The sequence below is a fragment of the Mesoplodon mirus genome, assembly GCF_964341445.2.
Source record: "Mesoplodon mirus genome assembly, chromosome: 14".
Taxonomy (NCBI): Eukaryota; Metazoa; Chordata; class Mammalia; order Artiodactyla; family Ziphiidae; genus Mesoplodon; species Mesoplodon mirus.
The window spans coordinates 78,906,097-78,929,885 of record NC_138990.1 but is presented as its reverse complement, the minus strand read 5'-3'; the positions used below and the strand labels follow the sequence as shown (position 1 = coordinate 78,929,885).

The 23,789-nt window shown below is 42.9% G+C and overlaps 1 protein-coding gene across 3 annotated transcripts in view; it reads left to right on the top strand.

Moving 5' to 3' along the window:
- The window catches only part of SERTAD2 (SERTA domain containing 2), a 117,674-nt gene that overhangs the window by 85,581 nt on the left and 8,304 nt on the right, over nucleotides 1-23,789 (top strand). The window contains exon 1 of one of the 3 annotated variants that reach the window (XM_082642133.1): nucleotides 9,512-9,833. The exons of 1 other annotated variant lie outside the window; for it this stretch is intronic. The gene's annotated coding sequence lies outside the window, so the exon portion shown is untranslated. Of the gene's footprint in view, nucleotides 1-9,511; nucleotides 9,834-21,813; nucleotides 22,052-23,789 lie in introns of those variants that run through there. One more of the 3 variants, XM_082642135.1, reaches the window with a different exon arrangement.

The window sequence follows — 23,789 nt, the reverse complement described above, 5'->3', positions numbered from 1 at the left end:
TTATTTGGTATATTAAGGAAGTAACAGGAAGCCTTACATATTCTGTAAGGAAGGTTTTATCCCTTCTAGTATGATAGAAGCTGCCTGGCAGGTGAGAAATATACCCCCAATACTGGCTTTAAACCAATTATTCTCTTATACCTGCCTTGTCAGCTGGGCTTCCTATTAAAACCTTTAGGTTACGCTAGCATCGTCATTGAATTTTGCAGTCTATTATTAAGAGACAGAGAAGACGGACAATATATCAAATGAGTAAAAGGAATTAAGTTATTACTGAAATAATGGACGATAAATAAATGCATGAAATATAAATATTATCCAATGCTTTATTAATAGATACTAGAAATTGTGGGACAAAACCTTACGAAGTTCTACTTCATGGGAACCATATGGAAGAAAGGGAAAAATGTATTTTTTTAACGTGATGAAATCTAAAACAATAAATCTAAATTGTTTATTACAACATATTTGTTTGCTTTACATGTTTTTAAAAAGAAATTAAACTTTATAGTGTCTCTCCCTGATTCCAGTATTCTTCTCCATTTACGAAAGTCAACCACTTTCCTGAATGTTTTTTGTCTGTAATGTTTTTATTCTATAATTGCATATGTCTGTATTGGTAAACAATATATAGCATTGTTTTGCATGTATTAAAATATTTTATATAAATGATATTATACTGTACATACTTTACAGCTTGTTTACTCAGCATTATGTTTTTGAGATTTAACCATGTTGATATTTGGTATCTTTAGTACTTCTTATCCACCATAGTTTTCAAGTATATCAATTTATTCTCATCTTAATGAACATTAAGGTTGTTTCTGATTTTTAGCTATTACAAGCAAAGCTACAATAAACATTCTTCTATGTTTCCATGGGGAATAAAAACAAGAGTTTCTCTAGATTCTAGATTTAGCCCTTCTCATCCAGAATTCTTCCAGAGAATTAAACCCCAGTACCCTAAGGCATCTATTGTATGTAATGAATTATCTTCTGTCCTCTAAGTCTAGAATGGTTCACGTGTTGGGCTGGAGCTGGAGACTGATACCTGCTCCTAAGAGCGAGCGATTACGCCAATCTTTCTAATTCTTCAGTTCAGTTGGGAGGCTTGAAATCAGCCATGGTGGGTTATTTACACCACAGAAATCAGCAAATTCTACAAATAAGGGCTTCTTTCCTTTTTTCCCCATTCCCCACCCACACACCAGCCAGCTGTTAAACATTTACCAGCACACCACTGGTTCTTACCTTTATATCACCCTTGGGAGATCTGAGGAAATAGTTACTTGAATTCTTTTCTGTAGGGCTTATTTTCTCATGGAACCCTAGCTGAGAAAGACTGCATGTATGTGGGCAGGGTGTGTGCATCTCCAACTCCACTAGATAATGCCACATTATCTCCAAAATGGTCAATCTGATAGCTGCGAACTAACCTTTTGTAATTTGCATTTTTCTTATTGCTGATGAGATTGAATATCTTTTCACGTATTTGTTGGATATTTGAGCTTCCTCTTTTACCCATTTTTCTATTGGGTTTATATGACTTTTTACAATTTGATTCAGTTCTTTATTAATTCTGAATATTAATCTTTTGTTTATATGAATCACATATATCACTCAACAGTCTTTAGCTTGCCTTTATCTTGTTTATAGTATATTTTGTTTAATAGATGTTTAATTTTTAATATAATCAAAGTTATTGGTCTTTTTCTTTATAGTATGTGCATTGGCTGTCTTGTTTCTTAATAATCAAAGTCTCGGCAGGAAACAGTATTCCACTCAAGTGATTCAACTAAAGAGACTTTAATGAAAAAGGACTTTTGACAGAGAGACAAAAGTTGAGGCATGGAAGACCAAGAACTGTAGGAAGCTGTTATTATCTTTAGGTCTAAAGGGGAAAGGGGAGGAAATGGTGTTGCTAGAATCTGTGAGAGGTGGCACCCTGGACAAGGGGCTGCCTGCAGAAGCTGTGGTCTTGGAGGGATGGGTGATGCTCTAACGGGGGCCCAAAGCAGGAAGGAGCAGGGAAGAAATACCCCAGCCTCTCTCCGCTCTGATCCACTGGTCTCTTTCTGGTCCCTTCCTGTTGAAGAATCCAGCTGGAAGCTAGTTGGCAAAGAAGCTTAGTCCATAGGGGTCAACATTTCAAGGTACGGGGCAAAGCAGAGGTAAGTAGAGAATGAATCTTAGGAGACAGACAGAAATCACACATTCCTTATCCTGAGCCTATAAACATATTTTCCTATATTCTCTCCTAAAAGTTTTAATGTTTTGTTTCACATATTTAGATGTTAGTCCACCTGAAATGTATTTTTTCTAAAAATGTCAGGTACCTCATTTAATTTTCTTTTTCCATGCAGGTAACTGGGTGACCTTTAGTCATTTATTGAATAGCGTATTCTTTCCCACTGATCTGTAACCTCATCTCTGTCATATTTTATGCTTCCGTATATGTGTGGGTCTGTTTCTGCACACTTGATTCTATTCTACTGATCTATATATCCCTTGCCAGCACCAATCTGTTTTAATTACTAGAGCTTTATAATAAGCTTTGATATCTGATGGGACACATCTCCCATCTTGTTCTTTAAACTTACTACAGCTATCTTTTGCCCTTTGCTATTCCAGATGATTTCTGGATTTGCTTTTAAAGTTCCATGGGTGGGGAGAGGGGAGCATTGGGATTTAAGTTGGAATCATATTTAATTTATTGATAAGTTTTGGGGAGAATTGATATTTATATAGTATTAAGTATTCTTGTCCCTAAATGGTGTATCTCCCCATTAATTCTGTTCTTTTCATCTGATGAACTTTGGAAAGGTTTCTATTTTCTCACTTTTCATTTTTGGCTATAATGTGAAAATAGTAATTCTGGAGTCTTTATCTTTTTTTTTTTTTTTTTCCGGACCCGCAGCCTCAACGGCCATGGCTCACGGGCCCAGCCGCTTCACGGCATGTGGGATCTTCCCGGACCGGGGCACGAACCCGTGTCCCCTGCATCGGCAGGCGGACTCTCAACCACTGTGCCACCAGGGAAGCCCTGGAGTCTTTATCTTTATAGCTGTTATTTTTTTTCATCACTAAAACTAAGAGCATGTTGTCTAACAGTTCTAAAGTGATAACAAATCAGGACTGATTAAAAATGAATGTCTGATTCATTAAAATTCTTTTCAACCTTTATAATTTGGCTTTAATATCATAAAGGAAAGTAAATGGAAATATAAATGGTGTTGAAATTACCAATACTACTCCCACAAAGCTATTTATCAACCGTCCCAGTATGGACTATGCTGCCCTCTGTGTAATGAGGCCAAATGAATCACTGTAGTCAAAGTCAGGGAATCTGGCACTTCTTAAATGAGTCTTTTAAATTTGATGTGACTCATATGTATGTTTTCTTTGAAAGGAATCATCTTTAGGGACAATTAAATATATGCATTGTTTGAGCAAACTCGAGTTTGTAGAGTGTACATTTATTTGTAACAGAACAGAATGGCAGTGGGCGTCTATGCTATAGATGATATTCTCGTGGTATTTGCTGCCATCCACTCTCCTTTCTAAATTTGGTGTTACAGATTCAACTTCTGTTTTTAAAAAGGGAAGTTACATATAGCTCATTCACACTATTATTTTCTCCTTAAAAGCCAGTTTCTCTGGTAATTGCCCATTTAAGGAGTTTCATATACCTCAAACAAGACTTCTGTAAGAAAGCAGTTTTGAAACAAATATTACTCAGCAAGATAAAATCTTTTGTTCAATATTTAGAGCATGTTTAGGAAAACAATTGACTGGTTACACAAGTGTATCTAATATAGCATTGGTGTTTATCTGAGATGTTTCCCTTAGTTTCTTCCTACTTGACTTTCACTCTGCATTTCTGAAATTTTAAATATAAAAAAATTTTAATTTAAAAATACATATTTTTCAATTTAAAGCAAGTATTATTGGACAGTTGGATAATTTTGAAAATGTCTTGTTTATTCTGGCAACAGGTCTTTAAAGAACAGTTCTGCGTTGGTGACTAAAAGATTTAAGATAAGTCTTACCTAAGTGTTACGTCTCCTCCGAAAACCAATGAAAATTCACAGTGGCAAAGAGCTGATTCATTTTTTGTTGTATACGCTGTTTCCATTTAAACTGAGTTCTCTGTCCACATGTTTATTTTTTATTTTTTATAAATTTATTTATTTATTTTTGGCTGTGTTGGGTCTTTGTTTCTGTGCAAGGGCTTTCTCTAGTTGCGGCGAGCGGGGGCCACTCTTCATCGCGATGCGCAGGCCTCTCACTGTCGCAGCCTTCTCTTGTTGCGGAGCACAGGCTCCAGATGCGCAGGCTCAGTAGTTGTGGCTCACGGGCCCAGTTGCTCCGCGGCATGTGGGATCTTCCCAGACCAGGGCTCGAACCTGTGTCCCCTGCATTGGCAGGCAGATTCTCAACCACTGCGCCAGCAGGGAAGCCCCACATGTTTATTTTTAATGATACTTCATAGCCTGAACTTAGAGGTATTTCCTGGGCATCTATACACATTTAAGCTTTGACTTTTTTTTTTAACTCCCCAAAGTAGAATTTCTACAGCTGAGACTTCAAAAAGTGGTTTAAATACGTTATTTACATTCCCCAAATCACCGTGCTTCTCTTAAATGACCTCTTTACTCACAGGTGATTTAAAGGTACACAATCTGGGCTTCCCTGGAGGCGCAGTGGTTGAGAATCTGCCTGCCAATGCCGGGGACACGGGTTCGAGCCCTGGTCTGGGAAGATCCCACATGCCGCGGAGCAACTGGGCCCGTGAGCCACAACTACTGAGCCTGCGCGTCTGGAGCCCGTGCTCCGCAACAAGAGAGGCCGCGATAGTGAGAGGCCCGCGCACCACGATGAAGAGTGGCCCCTGCTCGCCACAACTAGAGAAAGCCCTCGCACAGAAACGAAGACCCAATGCAGCCAAAACTAAATAAATAAAAATTAAAAATAAATAAATAAATAAATAAAGGTACATAATCTTAGATCATTTGTACAATAGATATGAGAATGTGTATCACAGAAAATAGGATATGAAGTTGGTTTTACATTCTTCTAAACTCCTCTGTGAAGGCAGTCCCCATTGTAGTCACCTTTTCATAGACTCTTAGTTCTGGGGAGGGGCTATAGAAACCCTTGAGCCCTAGGGCCTCATTTTGTGGGGTGTGGACGTGGGCCCCATGATGTCAAGGCCCTGGTTCAGCTTCACTGCTGACTGGCTGAGGAACTAGACCCGAGATCTTCTGACCAACCACCTATGTTCTTTTCACCAGAACCAGTGATTATCCTAAATCTGTGACATAGCAGATTAAGAAACTAAAAAGTCAGTGATTAATCATAGCTAAGAGATTTATTTGTACAAGATCTTCAGACTCCTACTCCAGGACTCTTCCTCTCACCAAGCTGGTTCCCAGGGACAAGGATGGTCTGGAGGCTGCATGATTTCTAACATTCATTGAAGTTTTCTAGGGAAGCCCGGAGTGCTGAGTACCTTGAGAAGAGTGTGAACTGCTCAAGAAGGGAGAATGTTTTATAGACAGGAAGTACAGGGTCAACCTGCAGAGGCCACCAGGAGAGTAGTGCCGTGTGGGGAACTGGGGACAAGGAGAGAGGTTTCTGAGAAGCACCCCCCAAGCCTTGGCGGAGTGGCATCTGGCAGGAAGGGAGCACTGGAGTTGTCACCAGGCAAAGCCTTCACTTTCCAGCTGAGAGAGGATGAAAGCAAGAGCTGGAGTCTAAGGAGGGCTTCACCATTTATCTGGGGATTATACCGGAAAATAGTGGCAAATGAAGAAGGGAGGAAGTTCATGCTCAACAGATGCCATCTCCTCTATAAATGGTTAGAAGGGACTAATCAAAAATGCCAGAAAAAAGAAAATGGTTTTAAGAGCATTTTCTTCCAATATTATCATTAAGATTTTGTTCCAAATTAGGATTTAAATACTATCAGATTTTTAAGAGAGAAAAAGGCGTGTATTGCTAACAGAAACATGACCCTCTTCCAGAACATAAGGGGCAGTCATTGCAAAGCAGTCCAATAACAATGAGGGAAGCTTTGCAAGAGCAGCCCTTCACCGGAGTTGAAGCTCTCTTCTTGTGAAGCGTGACTTCAGGGAGAGGCAGGAAAAAACCTGACAAGTAGGGCGAAGAGATGGAGAAGAATTTGCAGTAGTAGAGAAGTTAACTGGCTCCTTTGGTACCGTGAAGTTTTAACTTGCTAGTGGCTGAAAAGTACTGAACCTGTCCGTGCCATCTTTGTGAGAGTGTTTAGTTTAACAAATCATCGTATCCTGTATCAACTCTTTGATAATCAGTTAGGTGATGTGGGACTTCCAGACTTTATTTTGAAGATTTATTAATAGATTTCAGTGATCAGTGAATGGGAAGTCCACATTCAGTTAGGATCTCTGTATTTTCCATGAAAAGATTATTTAGCCCAGCTGGCTGTATATAATGTGTTTAATAATTGAAACATTAATTGAGGGAGTAGGGGCATAAGACCAATATTTCCAAGGTATATAGATGGATGATTATTACCAGTATTTCATGTGGAACTTGAAAGGTAACATGTAATAAAGGAGAAAGAATGAGCTTGAAAACTGTCGTAAAGTCTTTCTCAGTTTATGTAGGCAGCTTGTCCTTGTGTCAATTCTTTGGTGCATGCTAATTAAGTGCTAAAAGTGGCCTTCAGTTAGTGCAGTAGTCTGGTTGTTTGCAAGATGTGAGGGCACAGAAACTTTCAAGAGAAGCAGTGAAGTGCAAACTAGTACCCAGAACTACAAAGCAATGTTGAGAAGTACCTCTCTGAAATTAAACTCATGAGTATTTTTAAAAATTACCATCACAGTTCTATACTTACAAAAGCAATATTTCTTTTCTCCCTAAACAGATATGTTCCTGATAGTTAAATGTGGATGACTGGCCTAATTTCTTGTATGTAAAAGTGAGAGGGAGAAGCTCTAAACTCTAAATCCTCAGGGTAGGATTATTTTAAATGGACTTTTAAATGTTCCAGAGAGTGAAAGTGTGAAAACCACACTTATGTATTCACGCTTATGTGTTCACTAAGCACTTCTTGTTCATTTGCTGGGAATAAACTATATGTATATATATATGTATGTATGTGTGTGTGTATATATATGTATGTATATATGTGTGTGTATATATATATACATACTTTTTTTTTTTAAATCATGCATACCGAAGGGAGTTGACTTCAAAAGCTCAAGGAGGGCCTTTCCTTAGCCTCATGGTGTTGGATTCCCAGGACCAGGCAGAAATTGCTCTGCTGGCCTGTGGGGGACTTGGCCCCAGGGGAGGGGGCCATGAACCACCTGGTGTGGGACTACATCAGCAGCTGTTGAAGCTGCCACTTCATCCTTTGACTTCTTGGTACAAGATGCCAGAATCTAGAAGTGGGGGAAGTGGGACTTATATGTATAACATGTGCACTGATAAGACATTTACCTTCAAAAGTGTGGAAAGGTGAAAACCATTTTCCCCCAGAACTTAGATTGCTTTCACACAGAATCTTAGGAGAAGAAAGTCTTACTTTAGCAGAATCAAGCGTCCACTCTGAAGACTTAAAAATTGTCTTTTTGATCTTAGTTCTTTTGGTAATTCATTTGCTAGAAAATATCCAAGCGTCACAAAAATTGTGCAAGTCTAACTTGCTGCTCCCTTCAATTCATGAACAACAGTTTCAATCTATTTTAAATTCAACAGAGCCTCTGGCCTCTGCTACAGAGATATCACAGGAAGAGAATACTGCAGCCTCTATGTCAGTGGCTTCTCCTTAAACTGAGCGCTGCAAGTATAAGTGAGTGGGTTGTTAGGGAACTGTTGGTCGCTAGTGTCCTCTCTGAAAGGCAGAACTCTAGAAATGAAAAATTATCTTGGCTTCATGGCAAAATGTTTGAATATTATGCCACCCAGGCACAAACTGAACAGGACTTGCTGAGGGCCTTGAGCACTACTTCCACGATGTGTAATTTGGAATGTCACTGTAATGAAACTTTCCAAAGATATTCACAAATAATTAGCTTTTGGCATTGGTTATACTTAAAGAAAAATCTGTGTAAGCTTTTAATTATACTGAGGGGCCTTTTTCATTCCCTTGAAAGATAAAACAAGAAACATTGTTCCATGTGCCAACATTTTAGCCCAGGTTTAATTTCAGTAAGATCATCGATTTGATGGATAAAAAATCATTACTGAACAGTTCCAATAGGTCTAAACTTGTCTTGATGTTAACGACTTATAATCACCTTTATGTTAGGTCTTAAAGCTTTATTATCCTTAAATATAACTAGTATAATGGACCATTAAGCTCCAAAGAGATCTGAGGCGATATTGATTGGGGTGGCAGCCAAAGTTTTAAGGTACCTGAATTACTTTTTGTAACATCTTTACACTGAACGTGCATGTAATTTTTAAAATAGTTATTAATTTTCTAGGGGAGCTCTCCTTTCCTAGGGCTTTTAAATTTGCACCATACACACAACCTCTCCCAACTAGTATAAATTTCCCTGCTAAATGTAAGTAGCTCAAGGCAGAAGCTTTCTTAAGGAGAGAGAAAAGGCTATCAATGTGAAACTGCGCCTCGGTATCCCCTGCGTATCCAACCCTGGCTTGCCTACCTGCGTGGGCTCTGCCAGGGTAAGCGGCCGGCTGCCGGGTCTGCACCACGGCCGCGGCCTGCCACGAAGGATGCAACTCGGTTCCGTCCTGTTCCGAAGGTACTCTTGACTTGGTGACCCATTTCAAGTGTTGGGCTGAGGCCACTGCACGCAAAGGGAATTTTCTGTCTCCAGCTCCAGCTGGAGCCCCCACCCATCCTGTCATTCGGACGTCTCTGCGGGCCACTCGTGCGTCCTGAGACTGGGGCATCGGAGAGGGTCTCAGCTGCGGGCGCGCCGCCCCCGCCCTCCCGGAACGCCTGTCTCGAAAGCCCCGCTGGCAGCGTGGACGCCGCGCCTTGGGGTCTGATTTTCTCTCCCCCCATTTCCCCCCGGGACCCTGCCTGCCCGGCTAACCGGCCCCAAGTTGCAGAATAGCTCAGATGCTTGTCATATTTGCGGTCGCGCGACTCAGCGGGCTGTGCGCGCGCGGCTCTCGCCGCGGCCTTTGTCACTAGCGGCTCCGTCATTTGCATGAGTGGTGTGAGGGGATTCTTGGTGTTTAGTTGTGGTCCCCTGGCCGGAGTGTCTCTTTTCTTCTCCCCTGCTCCTTAAGCCTTCCCTTAAGAGAAAATCAAGGGCGCGCCGGCTGGGAAGGGAGCCGTGGGCGGCGCTGCCACCCGGCGTCTCGCGTGCTCCGCCTGCCCCTTCCTGCTCCTGGGGCGGCCGGGGCCCCGCTAGGCATTTATCGCGCCTCCCGGGACCTCCGGGGGAGGGGGCGGGGCCCGGCAGGAGGCGGGGCCTGGTGGCCGAGGGGCGGGGCGGGCCGAGGGGTGGGGCCTGCTGAGCCCAGGGCCCGGAGCTCGCGGGAGGCTCGCTGGCCGCACGTCACTCCTGCACAGCGAGTGCTAGAGCACTAGCTGCCGCTAGCTCGGTCAGGGCGCCCCCTCCGCCCGCCTCCCGCTTCCTCCTCCGCTGCCTGCCGCCGCCGCCTCCTCCTCCTCCACCATTGTATAATGCTCCGAACGCGCAGGCAGAGGACGGCGGAGTCTTAGCTTCGGTCTCGCCTCCAGCCCGCTCCTCGGAGCCACCCTCGGGCCCCCGGAGCGGGGGATTCCGCATGGAGCGGGAGTAGCTTGAGGAGTGGGCAGAAACCCCTCCTGATGTGTTAGTTCCCAGGTGGAGCTGCATGTGGTAAGTTCTCGCGGCGCCGGGTTGGAGGGGATTCTTGGATGCGCTGGGCTCCCGGTGGGTGGGGGCGGCGTTGGGACCTCGCCAGGGCCGTCTGAGCCGGGAGGGCGGAGGAGGGGCCCGGGCGGCCGCGAGGGTCGCGGGCGCCTCGGCGAGAGGGACCTGGGCTGGAGCAGGTACCGGGAGGAGCGCTCCCTCCGGCTGCTTCCCGGCCCCGCTCCCTTGGACCCCCGGGCCCAGCGCCGGGGACCCCCAGCGTTCGCGGGCAGATCTGCTGGGGGAAGGGCAGGGGACGGGCAGTCACGGACCGGGGTCAGGAGGGGGTCGGGAGCTAACCAGAGCCCAGCGGCGGGGCGGAGGGAGCTTGGAGCTGTCGCTTTTACAGCTGGGATATGTGTGCGTGTTGTGGCGGTTGTGTTGTTGTGAACGTGCGAGACTTTTTTTTTTTAAGGCTCGTATTGCTGGCGCGAAGGCTGCTTCACTTTTGAGTTCTGTGGCCGGGTTTGCATCCAACTTGCTTTAGTGTGTTTCTGTTAGTTTCCCTGTGTTTTAGCTTAAAAACGTACCTCTCCACCCTTTTTTCGCCCGTGCCCAAGTGAATTGATTTTGAGTGTGTATGTATGTTAAACTTGATGTCTCATTGGTTTTTAAGTTAGAAATCTACAAGTCATCTTGGTCGTGACCGCCTATGACTGAAAGGGAGGGGGCTGAGGGGAGCCAGCTGTCCCAAGCCCTGGACTTTGTACCATTAAGACAGGGTGCCGTCAGAGGGCCACTGCATCGAGAGAAAGATCATAAATTGTTTTTTTTCCCCCCTTGGCCACGAGTTATCTTACTTTTAGCAGAAATAATAGTAATAGATTGAGATTAGAGTTCTGTGTTTATCCTTAAATTTCTCAAAAAGATTAGATATAATTTGTTTTAGAGTAACTTTTTGCTTTCAAGCTGGTTAATTTCAGGATGTTTCAGGAGGTGGAAAGTAAGTTTTTACAGGCGCTGAGGGGGGAAGGACAATCAGCAGGGCGAGACATCCAGCCTCAGACTATACCAGTTTTAATTTTAATCAAGTTGGGCAGCCTCATTTGGTCTTAAGGAAGACAGTATATGTTTTCAAGCTTTGTTCATGAAATATACTGTTTGATTTCCCAATATATGTTAAGAAATGTCCATAATGTGTGTAAAGAGCCTAGAAGTTGTAGTAGCCAATAGGATCCCTGAGGCCTTAAGTGTTCAAAGTAGCCTTTTATAATTAGGGACTAGTCTCTGACAAGAGTGAAGTGGGCTCTTGGCTCCACTCAACCCCTGGAGGACAGTCCACCTGATTGCCTCTGGGTTGTTTTGCTGATGGGGGGGGTAGTTGTTCAGCTACTCAGAAGGCGTATCTCACCCCTAGAGTTCCTCCCAGTCCTCCCCCTTTTTAGAGCCGTCTATTCTGATTTGAGTGTAGTGGGGTGTGCTCTGAGGATGAAAATACCCATCCTAAGATCCCAGCTTCTGGCACGAGCAAGAAGAGCTCATTCATGCATCTCCGCTTTCCTGTTCATTTTAGCAATTTCTTCGTGAGGGGAAACAACAAAAAGAGATAAATGTTAGAAATCTTCCTTTAGCTTTATTGATTTACTTAGAAATATAATACGTTAATGTAAAGTTGTCTATGTTGTTCATCAAGTTTGGAACCCTTTAAAATAATTTTTATTTCTTTCCTCTCCCCTAATTAAAATGTGCATAACCATGTTGCTGTCAGGTGAGAAATCTTATGAAATGGATTTGACAGCCTTTCTTTTTTTTAAACATTCAGCTCTGTTCCTTGCGTTTTTACAATAAGTGGGAGAGAAGACTCACATTTTATAATACCAATCAAGTGTACAACACGAGTGTCCTAGGGAACAGTTTTATTGTCAGGCGAGTGTCACAGCTTCTTAGGTAACAGCTGCTCCGGCCTGTTTCCCTTAAAAAAATTAGAAAGGGATATTAACTCAGATTTAGAAAACCTTTTAGACTTCTATTTGCTGAATTGCCCCCTTGAAAGCTTTTTTATTTAATTGAGAAGCTGAAATATAAATTTTACCCAGTTGCCATGCACTGAATTATTAATAATGAGATAGTATATATTTTGATATTTTAAAACTCAAATTTGCGTAGCAGCTGATAGCTTTTGACATATGCTATTTTAAACAGTGTTCCAATGACAGAATAAAAGTTACAACTCTACTTAGAAAGGCGCACACACACAAAGCAGATAAAAAACGTATAAGGGGAGGTTGAAGATATATACATATATACAGACATACAAATACATAAAGATTTTTTTCTGTCAAAAATTAAACTGACAGAAAATAATAAATAAAAATAAAAGCATACTTCAAATTATCAGTAGCAAATTATACTAAAAGTTTGCCCTTGGTCAAAATATTTTACACTTTAGCTATTAAGAAAGTTAAAAGTTACAACAGAAACCCTTAGAGGTTTCTTTTGCTGTGGTTCCTTGTTAGAGAACACTAGTAAAAGCACACAGCTTTATTTTATATTTTGTTTATATCAAAAAAACCAACTTTATCAATATTACAATAGAGATTTTTTAAATGTATAGATAAATATGGTATTTAAGAGTGTGAACTTTAATTCACTTGTAGAACTTTTAAAAATTTTGTTGCTATAGAAATTTCATATTTACTGTTACGGCCTATCCTATAGGAGATAGTGTAGTTGCAGTAGATCCTTGTCAAAGGAGAGAGGGAGAGGGGGCAGAGAGACGAGAGAGAGGTGTCTCTGATTGCTGAGTGCAAAGATCAGGTGTATGCTCAAGGCACCAGAGGGCAAGCTCCCGTTTTAAATGAAAATGGCCTTGAAATAAGGGTAACACCTACTTTCATAGGTCTTTCCATTAATCAACACTGACCAGCAGAACACGAACATCTAAAAATGCAGTGGCCACTGCATATGCACATATCATACGTTTTCTACTGACTGGTAATAATTATTCCTTAAACAGTTGATCGAAACCCCCAAGCTAGGTCTCCTGCTTAAGAAATGTGTGGATATTTAATTTAGTTTCAATATTCTTGAAGGAAAGAGCAACTAACCAAAGTTAGCGTATCTTTTAAACGAAATTATTGTCTCCAATGGCCAGTGCGGTTGGTGTTAAAGGCAAACTTGTGCCCTCCGTGCAGATGCTGGGAAACCCTGTGAGCTGCACTGTCCCCTGGAGCGCCCATCACTCATTGTGTGGAGCAGTGTCTTTCTCCATGAGCACTGTGTGGCAGTTCATTCTTTGTATGAATCTGTGAATGGCATATGTCAGGCCAATAAGACAACATTCCTATTCTGGGTAATAAATAGATGCCTTGTTTTTTTTTTGTTTTTTTTTTTTCCTTGAAGATCATGAGACAAACAAAAACATGCTTGACTGTCTAAAAATTTTCTTTGAAATACAAATAAAAATTTCAAAATAAAAACATCGCAATATCTTTGAAAACATATGATTCCTAATAGGACAAAACAGATGCTTATCATTTAAACAAGCACCACATACAGACAATGAAAACTCCCTTTTAGAAGGAAATTCTGCTGTCTTTGTGGTCTGAGGGCTGCTGAAGCTGGAAAGCCTCCTTCGTCTCCTCTCAAGATCTCCCGTCCCTCCTCTCAACTTAATTGGGAATCCCTGCCAGGATTCACTGAAGCAAACCCCACAATTTGATGTATCTATCTTAGCAACCTGGGAACACAGAAGCTGTATTCCGCACCAACTGCAGCTTTCAGTTCAGAATGGAGTCAGCATCTGCTCTCTTGTCTGGCCTCCTCTTACACTTGCACGCCGTGTGTCCAGAGCTGGCCCTGCCCCTGAGCAGGGACGGCAGAGGAGGGCTGAGTGTGCCCGTTCGGCGCCGCCCCGAGTGGAGTGAGCAATGCGGATGCGCGGGGTGGGGGCCGGAGGGAGGAGAGTGGAGGACAGCTCTGGAGCCGACCGTGCAGCTGCTACAGCAGGTCTGACTAGTTTTAGGTGCCCAAAGGCAGCTTTGTTTCTCCAGTAACTCCAGGTAGCAGCAAACCTCAGCTCTTAAAATGAATTCATGTCTGAATTACTATCTTTCTGTCCCTTTGCAAAAAACCTGTAGCTTTGCAGAGTTGCTATTTAATTCTAAGCTTTTTTTCTTTTAAAAACCTTCATAGGTGGTTAACTGAAAGCAAGACGCTAAACCAGGCATTTTTGTGCTTCTAAAGAGTTTCATGTAGAATAGTGAAGGGGAAGGAGTTCTGGCTCTTCAGGACACACACACACACACTCACTCACTCGTGTTTCTAGCTGTCTGTGTGAACCTGTTGAACAAAAGTAAAAAGTATTACTTGATCATGCCATGGTAAGAAAATTAAATAATGAAGCGTTACTTGCTGCAGATCAACCTTTAGCCCCTTGCTCTGCACTCCTGGCTGACTGCTTATCATTCCACGCCAGCCGCAGCTCCCGGGCTTCAGGCAGGCCTGCTGGAGTACCCCACCCTGGTGTTTAGAAGTGTTGAGTTAAACTCAGGGAATCTGAAAGTCCCAAGGTCATCTCTGCACCAGAACAGGTTTGCATAAAATTCTAGCCACACCAATGAGATAACAAGGTGGTGACTGTTTTAATCTGATCCTCCCTTAGTGGTTACCCATTTTACAATAATACATGATACAGATTTGCTTTTCAGATTTCTTTCCCTTTTTGAGGAGGGAATCTCCACGTACGTGTGTACTTCTCTGTCTTCTCTGCTGTCGTAGAAAACGCAACTGGTAGAGGAATTGGAGCACCATGCGTGGTCCGTAGCTGATGAAGAAATTTTTGCGCTGCCTCTGTGCTTGTCACAAACCTGGTGATGGTCTTTTCTGAACAGTTTTTTAAACAGACTGCTTTTTAAAATATTTTTATTATGGCCGGAAATATAAAATAAAATAGATTTTACCTGGTGTTGGTTGTTAGCTGTCTAACAGTAGTTGGTTAACAAATCCAAAGCGTGGATTCCTCAAGTGGCACCTGCCTTCTTGCTTCTGAAGCCCCTAAAGATAGGATGTTCAGGGGTGGCAGTGGGGTGGGTTGGAGGCAGGTCTCCTTAAAGGTCCTTGAAGATCATAGAAGTTGAAGTTCTGACAGGTAGTTTCCTTAGAAAATAAATATTTATTACATTCAGTGTGGTGCTCTGATTAATTTTATTGTATTTGACTAAATGACTTTGTGTAAAGTTCTGTGGGTCATTAATTATCAATACCCAGAAGTCCTTGGGAAGAAATATACCTTTTATCTCAAAATAGCCCCAAAATAATTATTTTTAAAAATGAATGGCTGCCATCTTTACTAAGTATCGTTCACTGCCCTCAAGCATAGTGTGTATCCTCATTTCCTTTTTCTACTTTGTGAATTATTCAAGTATATGATATAAAGTTTAAATTGTCTTTGTAAAACCTTATCAGGAGCCTGCCTAGTTCTTAGAATTAAGTAAAGTAAACATTCTGAATATGTACATTGCTTATATGAAACAGATATTTACATAGTAGAATAGTTATCTCCTCCCCTTTACGCATCTCTTAAGTATATGTCTTTTATCATTAAATTTTTATACCCATATGTCATATTGTAAAAATGTGATAGTTTTCTTTTAAGGAATCCAGATTTAGACCATACAATACAGTGTTTAGATTTACTCAGTGAGTAAATAAGTAAATACAGAATATTTATCTGGTTTTCCTCTTTAGATTGCACGTGAAAGTTAAAAGATGAAATATGTTCTGTATTTGTGAGGAATATAAAGCATGTCTTCTTTTAAGTGATTTTTCACAGTAATAAAGCATTCCCAATTTGAAAACAAAGATTAAAAACTAATAATAACCTGTAAGAAACACTTTCATAAAAACACTTCCCGATGTAGCGTACTTAGTTTTTGTTAGTTTTATTCAGTGGCAAGTTAGTTGGCTAACAAAACCTAGATGGTAATCTTTTGTTTTAATTAAGATGCAATTTTATTTTTCACAGATTTGTTCTAGAAAATTATATTTACCTGTTCTAGTACGACTGTTTTATGTATCTGAAAGCGCTCTTTAAAACAACAACAACAAAAAACCAAAACACTGCCACATACTTTTGGCAAAGCATTTGGTTTCTACCCTAAGCTTTTTCCCCCTGACCTTGTTTGTTAAGGGTCTCTAGTGTGAGAGGAAAAACAAGGTATCTTTGGGGAAAAGATGGTACAGGAGGGTTGACACCAGAATCCCATCCAGGCAATTACAAGTACTGGAGAAAAAAATATTTTCATTATGCATGGGAATGGGGGTGGGGTGAGCCTGGCTAGCCTTTACTGGCACATAATCTTAAGGGAAAGAAATTAAAATCTAAGAATTCCTTCCCTTAATGATAATGAGGCTTTAGATTCAGCATGCTCAAGATGTGTTCCTGACACCAAATTAGTGTGGACTAGCATCATAATTTTAATGACTACAATAATATTTATAAAAATAACATTATAATAGTTCATGTTTGCCAAGTTTCATATGGAAGGATTGGTGGTAATAGTTCGTGTCTTATGAACACTGTTATTGAACATAGAATATCATAGAACTTCAACTTGTAATTTGAATAGGAAGAATTCCAGCAAGTTATACAATCAACTTGCTTCATTATCTCTTTAAGGTTACCTGAGTTACATTTTACGATTAAACGGCTCCTCCCCATCATTCTTTATGAAGTTTTCCCAAATAACTGTCTGAAGCCATTTCTGTTCAGTGTGGAGGTAATTTCCTGTTATTAAGAAGCAATAGGATTATTGAAGGCTTTTCTATCCTAGTAAAATTCCTACTGCTAACCTTGAGAATCACCTTAGGATGCCCCCACTGGAAATTCTGAACTGCTGGCTTCTCCCAGTCCACAGCTTATCACTCGGGTTGTATGTTTGTTGTTGTGTGTTTGTTCTCACTTCAGGAGTCCTCCATGGGTTTTTTAACCATAATTTTGGAAACATCAGTGTTACTTATATACAGACAACAACCTTTTTTACATGTAGTATTTCCAGATTTTGAACCATAGCATAAAATAACTTAGTTTGGTCTTTGAAGGGCTCTTGGCTTGCTTAGCAGTGTCCTATGGAGATCTGAACTTGGGGACAATCTTGGAAATATGTATACTTTGAGAGATCTCTAGTTAGAAATTGCAGTGAATAACCAGACTTCAGGAGTGCCTGTTGCTCTCCTGCGCCCCCTCGTGGTTAGATGTGATATGCTCTTTCAAAGCTTAAGAGGAGTCTCTTGTACTGGGCGTGCTTGTTTACACAGAGCATTTATAGCTTTCTTCTATGTAAAATAACTTATCAAGTTAATATAATAGTTCTCGCTAAGGGTGTAAATAGTTTATCGTGCTTATTTGATATTTTACTTTGTAGAATTTTAAAAATATGTATTGGGGTGTGTGTGTGTGTGTGTGTGTGTGTGTGTGTGTGTGTGTTTTACCTTTTTCTTATGGAAAATTCCCAACACACTCAAAAGTAAAGAGAAGAGTACAATGCATCCCTTGTGCTTATCACCCGGCTTCAACAGTTATCAACATTTTGTCAGTTTTGTTTCATCTTCACGGCCGTTTTCTTCTAGAACATTTTAAAGCAAATTCCAGGCATCGTATCATGTTATGTTTTTGTTAAACTTAAGTTTAGAAACTGTATAATTCGGCTCAATCTTTTACTTTAGGTGTGCAGTGCTTTTAGCCAGAATTGTTAGGTAAAATAAGAGAATTGTTGGCATTCTCAGTATCTTTGGAAGAGGTGACTGGTGTCCCTAGCTTCCTAAGAGTTAGGTTTAAAACCTAAAATTCCCAGCTGGCGGAGGAACCAGTAAGACAGGATATTAGAAACATTTTCTAGTACTTAACAGTTACATTCTAAAAAGCCCATGTTTCTTTCCAGATGTTTATTAACAAGGCCGTAATTTGTTCCAAAGAAATATTCACTTGAAACACTCTCTCCCAGAATTTGCCTACTAAATGAAGTTAGTTGTCAACATTTTTAAACGTCCTTTTCTTTTTCCAAGAGAAAATATGATGTTTGACAAACCAGCAGCGTCAGAAACCGTCTTCAATTTAATAGAAGTGTGTAAAAATCCTAAGAGGGAAAGCTAGAGTTTCTTAAAATGTGGACTTGAGGAAGACATCCCCAAACCGTAAAAGTTGTTGTTTTAATTGACTTCGAGGTTGCCTTCCTGGCTTAATTTATGTTTGTCTCCCAGGCTTTAAGACGCTGTCAAGAAAGTAAGGAGGATTGTTCGCGGCGGTCCGGGTCCAAGTGCAGAGCCTGATCGCGGCTACGCGGCCGTGCAGTGCCTGCGGCCGAGCCCGAGTCCCCCGCGCCGCCCGGAGAGCCCGGGGAGGCGCCGCGCAAACAGTGGTGTCGGGTTACAGCTTCGGAGCAGTGGCGAGCGCGCCTAACTGGCTTGATCTAGTGACTGGCTTCATAATTACATTGCTGATTTGTTAGGGAAGGCTTTGTCTTACTTACCAATTAGCATGGATGTTACTGCAGGGACCTCATCCTGGATGAGCTTGGGTTTAAAAAAAAAAAAAAAAAAAAAAGCTTCCCCGATCCGGGCAGCTTTAGGTGTTCAGTTACTAACCCTTCCTTGTCTTCTGGGAGTCCTCACCCTGTCTGTAAACACGCAGAGGCTTTCTCCCTGTTGGAATTTTTTTTGTTCGTTTATTTTATTTATCTTTGGCTGCGTTGGGTCTTCGTTGCCGTAGTTGCGGCGAGTGGAGGCTACTCTTGATTGCGGTGTGCAGGCTTCTCATTGCGGTGGCTTCTCCTGTTGTGGAGCACGGACTCTAGGCGCGCGGGCTTCAGTACTTGTGGCGCACGGGCTTAGTTGCTCCGCGGCATGTGGGATCTTCCCGGACCAGGACTCGAACCCGTGTTCCCTGCATTGGCAGGTGGATTCTCAACCACTGCGCCACCAAGGAAGCCCTCCCCGTTGGAATTTTGCCCGTGTTTCTGCCGTTCCCTAAGACCAGAGGCAATCACTTTGGGGTCTGCGGGAGTGCTGACCCACAGCGCCTCCTGGAGGCTCACCACCCCGGTTTTGGGGGAACTGCACCGGCCACAGTGCATGGCACACCCCCGCTGGGAGATCCTTGCAGGCTGACCCCCCTTTCTGTCAGCTCTCTCCCCGATCTGCCAGCACCACCACCTAGCATGTCCCTTCAGGGTGGCCTTTCTGTTCTCCTGGTGGGTTCTGTTGTTACTTGGCGGAGGAGAGGTGTTAAAAGCATAGGTGTTATCAGATTTCTGAGTCCTGGGTGTTTTTTAAGGTGTAATATTTTAACAGTGTGGAAAGTTGTCTGAGCAAACCTGGCTTCCCCCCTTAGAAGGGGGATGGGGGCCTCTCCTAACTTCTTGGGAGCTGCTGTGTGACTGTCTGACACAAGAGCCTTTTCCCAGAGTTCCCCCACAGCTGGTGGGAGGTGTCCTGGTTAGGAGCAGAGGCTGTCCATTTGGACCACCTCAGAAGCAGGATCCAGAGCGCATTGTAAGGCAGGTGTATGGGGTGAGGAGAGGAGAGATGAGAATATTCTGTTTCACAAGTTGTCTCACCAGCATTTCTGGCCAGCCTCTCTTCTGCTCTTGGAAGACTGTCGCACACTCAGTAGTTTTGCCAGGGGCACTCCTTTCTTCTTCTACTGCCCCCAAAAGAAACTGAAAGAATGTGTTTCCACTTACAGGACTTTGGGTTTGGTGGCTCAGGATGTCAGAGTGAGGAAATAGCCTCTGCTAGCCTGTTTGAAGACACTCGTCACATGTCTTGTCTTAGCTTCTTTTTTCTTCAAACTGGCTAGATCCATGAGGAAAAATCATCCTTCTGAATCATTGGCATTACCATAAATGCCTCTTTTTTATGATTTTTAGTGTCAGCATGGGCACTTCTGGACTCCTCAGCAACCAGTAATCACACGAGTGGCCACACAGGATGGTGTAAGTTGAGGAGATTGGGGACCCTCTGGATTAGGAGCCTTTCACTTGAGAGATGTTAACTTAGTGACGCAGGCATAAGTGTGCAGACCAGTGACTCATCCCAAAGCAGGCACCGGGGTCTTCACCCTGGTGAGGACGTAGAAGGAGACCAGTTCTCTGGGAGCCGAGGGCCCCACCAGTAACTACTCTTCCCCGACAGCAGACACCAGGGCTGAGTTCTGCCTCGTTAACAGACCGTTGAGACAATATGTCACTTAATCGTGACGCCTGCTACACTCGAAAGCCCTGGATTTCTAGTTGTCACTTACTACTCCAAAAGGAAATTGGAACAGGCCTTTGAAAATGTACACGAAGTACAGACCATCGGGCCTTGAGGTGTTTTGGAGTAATGTCTTTTGGGATCTCCCCTGTCTGCCCCAGCTCTGTGTGTGGACCAGCATCCCTCCGCCTGGATGGATGAGCTGAGCTGGGAGCCATTTCCACTCCCTCCCCGGCCACTTGGCTCCGCTCTCAGCTGCCTCTTTGATCATGTGGTCAGTCATACCTTCCCCAATCATTTCCTCCCTTCAGAAACTGGAACTAAGCTATCAATTTTGACCTTCTTTTCCATGCCTTTTGTAGCATTAATTCCCTTGGATACTGAGTAGGATGAGGTGGAGGGTCTTCCTTTCACCTGGGGTGATCTCTGTTCGGGGGGATGAATTGAGTTAAAGCATAACGCAGTCTTTTGCATCTTTTTTTGACCCGCAGCGAGTCAGAAAGACAGCCCTAGTGGTGCGCAGAGGAGGGTTCCCAGTTTGGGCCTCTCACAAGCCCGAGCAGTGATGCTGCCTGCAGGGGCCACACAGCCCCCTCCGTGCACCTGTCAATCAGCGGCCACCAGGCTCTGGGCCTCTAGGAAGCACTAGTGGCCACAGAGGGCTGCAGGTTAAAGCAGTGGATTTTGTCATTGTTAGTGGGGATGACAGAAGTGGTGGTTTGCAAAAGTAGATTTAATATTCTTAATTTAAAAATCATAACATTTATTTTGACAGTTCAGATAACATTAAAGGAGAGTGATTTAAAATTTTTTTCCAAGGCATAGCTTTTAGACAGTTGAAAAACGTTGAGTTTAAAAGAACATTTTTGATTGCTTGTGGGTTTTTTTTAATGTTTGCATTTTTTTCCCATAATGCCTTAAAAAATACAAAAGCTACGAAATGCTCCCTTTTAACACATAGGTACTATTCCAGTTTCTCTTTGGACATCGGGCATAAGGCCTCACTGCCATTCACTCTGTGATCACAGCAAGAAGCATCTAGGCCCCAGTGAGCAGGTGGGATCTGATATATCAGTCTGAGAAGCTGAGCTTTATCACTAAAATTGAGCTGAAGACATCTTAATTCTGCATGTAGTCTTTCTTTTTTAATGTCAGTTGCCATCACAGAAACGCTGCACATTCTTTTTTTCCTTACCTGCTTAGGCACAAGTAGGGAAGCCCTTTAGACTCAAGTTTAATTGAGTAAAGATATTCTCAGGCTTACATATGAAATAGCTGGATGGGGAAAAAAGGAAGTCACGGTTCTCAAAATGAGGTCCACAGACCAGCATCCCCTGGAAACATGATGGAAATGCACATCTTGGGCCTCCACACCAGACAGACTGAATGAGAATCTGGGATAGTGTGTGTGTGTTTTGCGGGGGGGGGGGGGGAGCATTCTGTGTTAACTAGCCCCCTTGGTGAGTCTGATGCACACCCAAGTTTGAGAACTAAAGATCGAGAGAGGCATCCCTGCCCACCCGCTGTGCCTCGGGTACTGACAAATTTCCTTACCCAGGGCCTGCCCTGTACAGCTGTGCCCTCTGAGATTCGTTCAACCTTCTCCTTTGTCATACGCTCCCTCCCATGCCAAGTTTACAGTCAGAGCCAAAGACACACACCTCTGTCTTTGTTTTGCAGTCCTCCTCTGGCTGAAGCTCAGTGTCTTTTCTCATTCTTTCCATTTACTGTTCATCCAGTGACTATTTCTGGAGCATCTTCTGTGTATCAGGGACTGCCCTAACCTGAGGACACAGAGACGAACGGAACAGTCTGAAACCCTCAGAGGGCTTACCGTCTGGGGTGGGAAACTGACACTGAGAGACAATCCTGCCTTAAACAGAAACCTCGGATCCTATCCCCAGAAGTCCCCTGGTCACCTCAGTCTGTACTGATCTCTCAGACTCCCTGCTGTGAGAGCCATTCAGAATCTGGAATTGCAAACTCCCAAACAGGTACTGTCTTCTGCTGTTTCTCTGGTCCTTTCTCTTCTGAGGAATCTCCCAGTGACATGTTACTCTTGATTATCTGCCCAAGCGCTTTTGAGAGCAGGGTCCTTCCTAATGAAAGCGGCACAACTGCAAACCAGGTTTAGTATCTGGAGAGTTTTATTCACTATTAAACTTCCTGGAAAACTCTGGCAGAGGAGTGTTCATTTGTATTGCTACCCTTGAGTTTTGGTCTCTATTTTCAAAACTTCGATTGCTGCAGTTACTACTTGCCAAAATTTACGTTAAGCAAATCAGAATGCTGGGAGTTTCTTTCTAGCAAGCTTATTGGGGAGGGAGGGTGTTTTATCTGGAGCCTTATATTAAGAGTCAGTGAATATTCAATAAAAGAGTGGCTGTGGTTAGTTCTAGGCCCCTCTGGGTGGGCAGGAAAGAGAGGGAGCACCCACCTCACTCCCCCATGTGGGGATCTATAACCAGCCCTGAAGCTCAGGGCCCCTTCTGGGCCTTTGACTGAAAGATTGGGTAGAAGACATGAGCTTTGGGGCCTGGGTCTTCTCAAGCCAAGGGAGGAGGCAAAGTGGGGCGCCAAGCCTCGGGGTGGCCTGGAAACCGACTTATCACAGGCCCCCTTTGATGAACTACAGGCTACCACCCTGGTGTCCAGGTCCACCGCCAAGGGGCCTCTCGGGCAGGAACAGCAGACACCCACTTCCCTCTTGTTAGCTTGAAGCCGCTAATGAGCCCCAGCCACTGCTCCATCCTCAGGCTGCAGCCAAGTGAGGCCTTTTAAAACGTCACCTGCCTCTCCAATGGCCTGAAGAGCTATTGCTGTCGTCTTAGCACGCCCGAGGAAAAGGCTTCAGGCAGCCTGGCCCTCAGGTTCTTGCGAAGCTTGTCTTTTCTTTGAATTGTGTCTGCTCCAAGGTGTGGCGTTCACACAGCACCGAGTGAGGGTCCTTCTCACTTCCAGGAGCTGGAGGCCTCTTCTGAATGTGGGCAGACGGGACTCCCAACAGTGTGTTAAGCAAACTTTGGGAAAATTTTAATTTTTTACAACTTTTAAATTAAAAAAACTTTTTTTTACATTAACGTTCTAAGTAGGAATGTGGATTAGATTTTACTATGTTGTTTTTCACTCCTTTCTGTAAAAATGTAGATAGACTTCAGATTACAAGTCAGGATTGTGTGCATTTTGCAATCTTACTGGGTGTGTAGAGCAGTGTTGCCTCATAAAATGAAATAGAAAAATGAAGGCAAACCTGCTTTGAGCCATACTCTATCATGAGTCCTTATTTACACATTTGAGAAGCATCCAAGATTCGATTCGTCTTGCCTATTCGCGCTCACAGATTTTGCTTACACGATTCCCTCCTCTGTCGCCTTCCAGAGAGCATTACGAATGTCTTACCAGGCTTTCCCTAAATATGTCTTACCAGGCTTTCCCTAAATCATTAAGATTATCACACAGCTATGACCAGCTAGATCATTCTAATTGGAAATTAGGCGCTTGTCATGTTGAAATCTCTCTGAAAAGTATCTCCATAGATCTCCCTCAGCAATGGGAATTCTGCTAAATGCCTATAGTACCACGTGCTTTTTAAATATTTAAGTTCTATGTGCTCGGTGATTATTTCTTGAGAAGTATGAGTTATTGAAAAAGCCCTGTTGTTTTTTCCTGTCAACAAGTCTTTAAAAGACAGCTCTGCATGAATGACTAAAAGAAAGGAAAAGTCTACGTTGT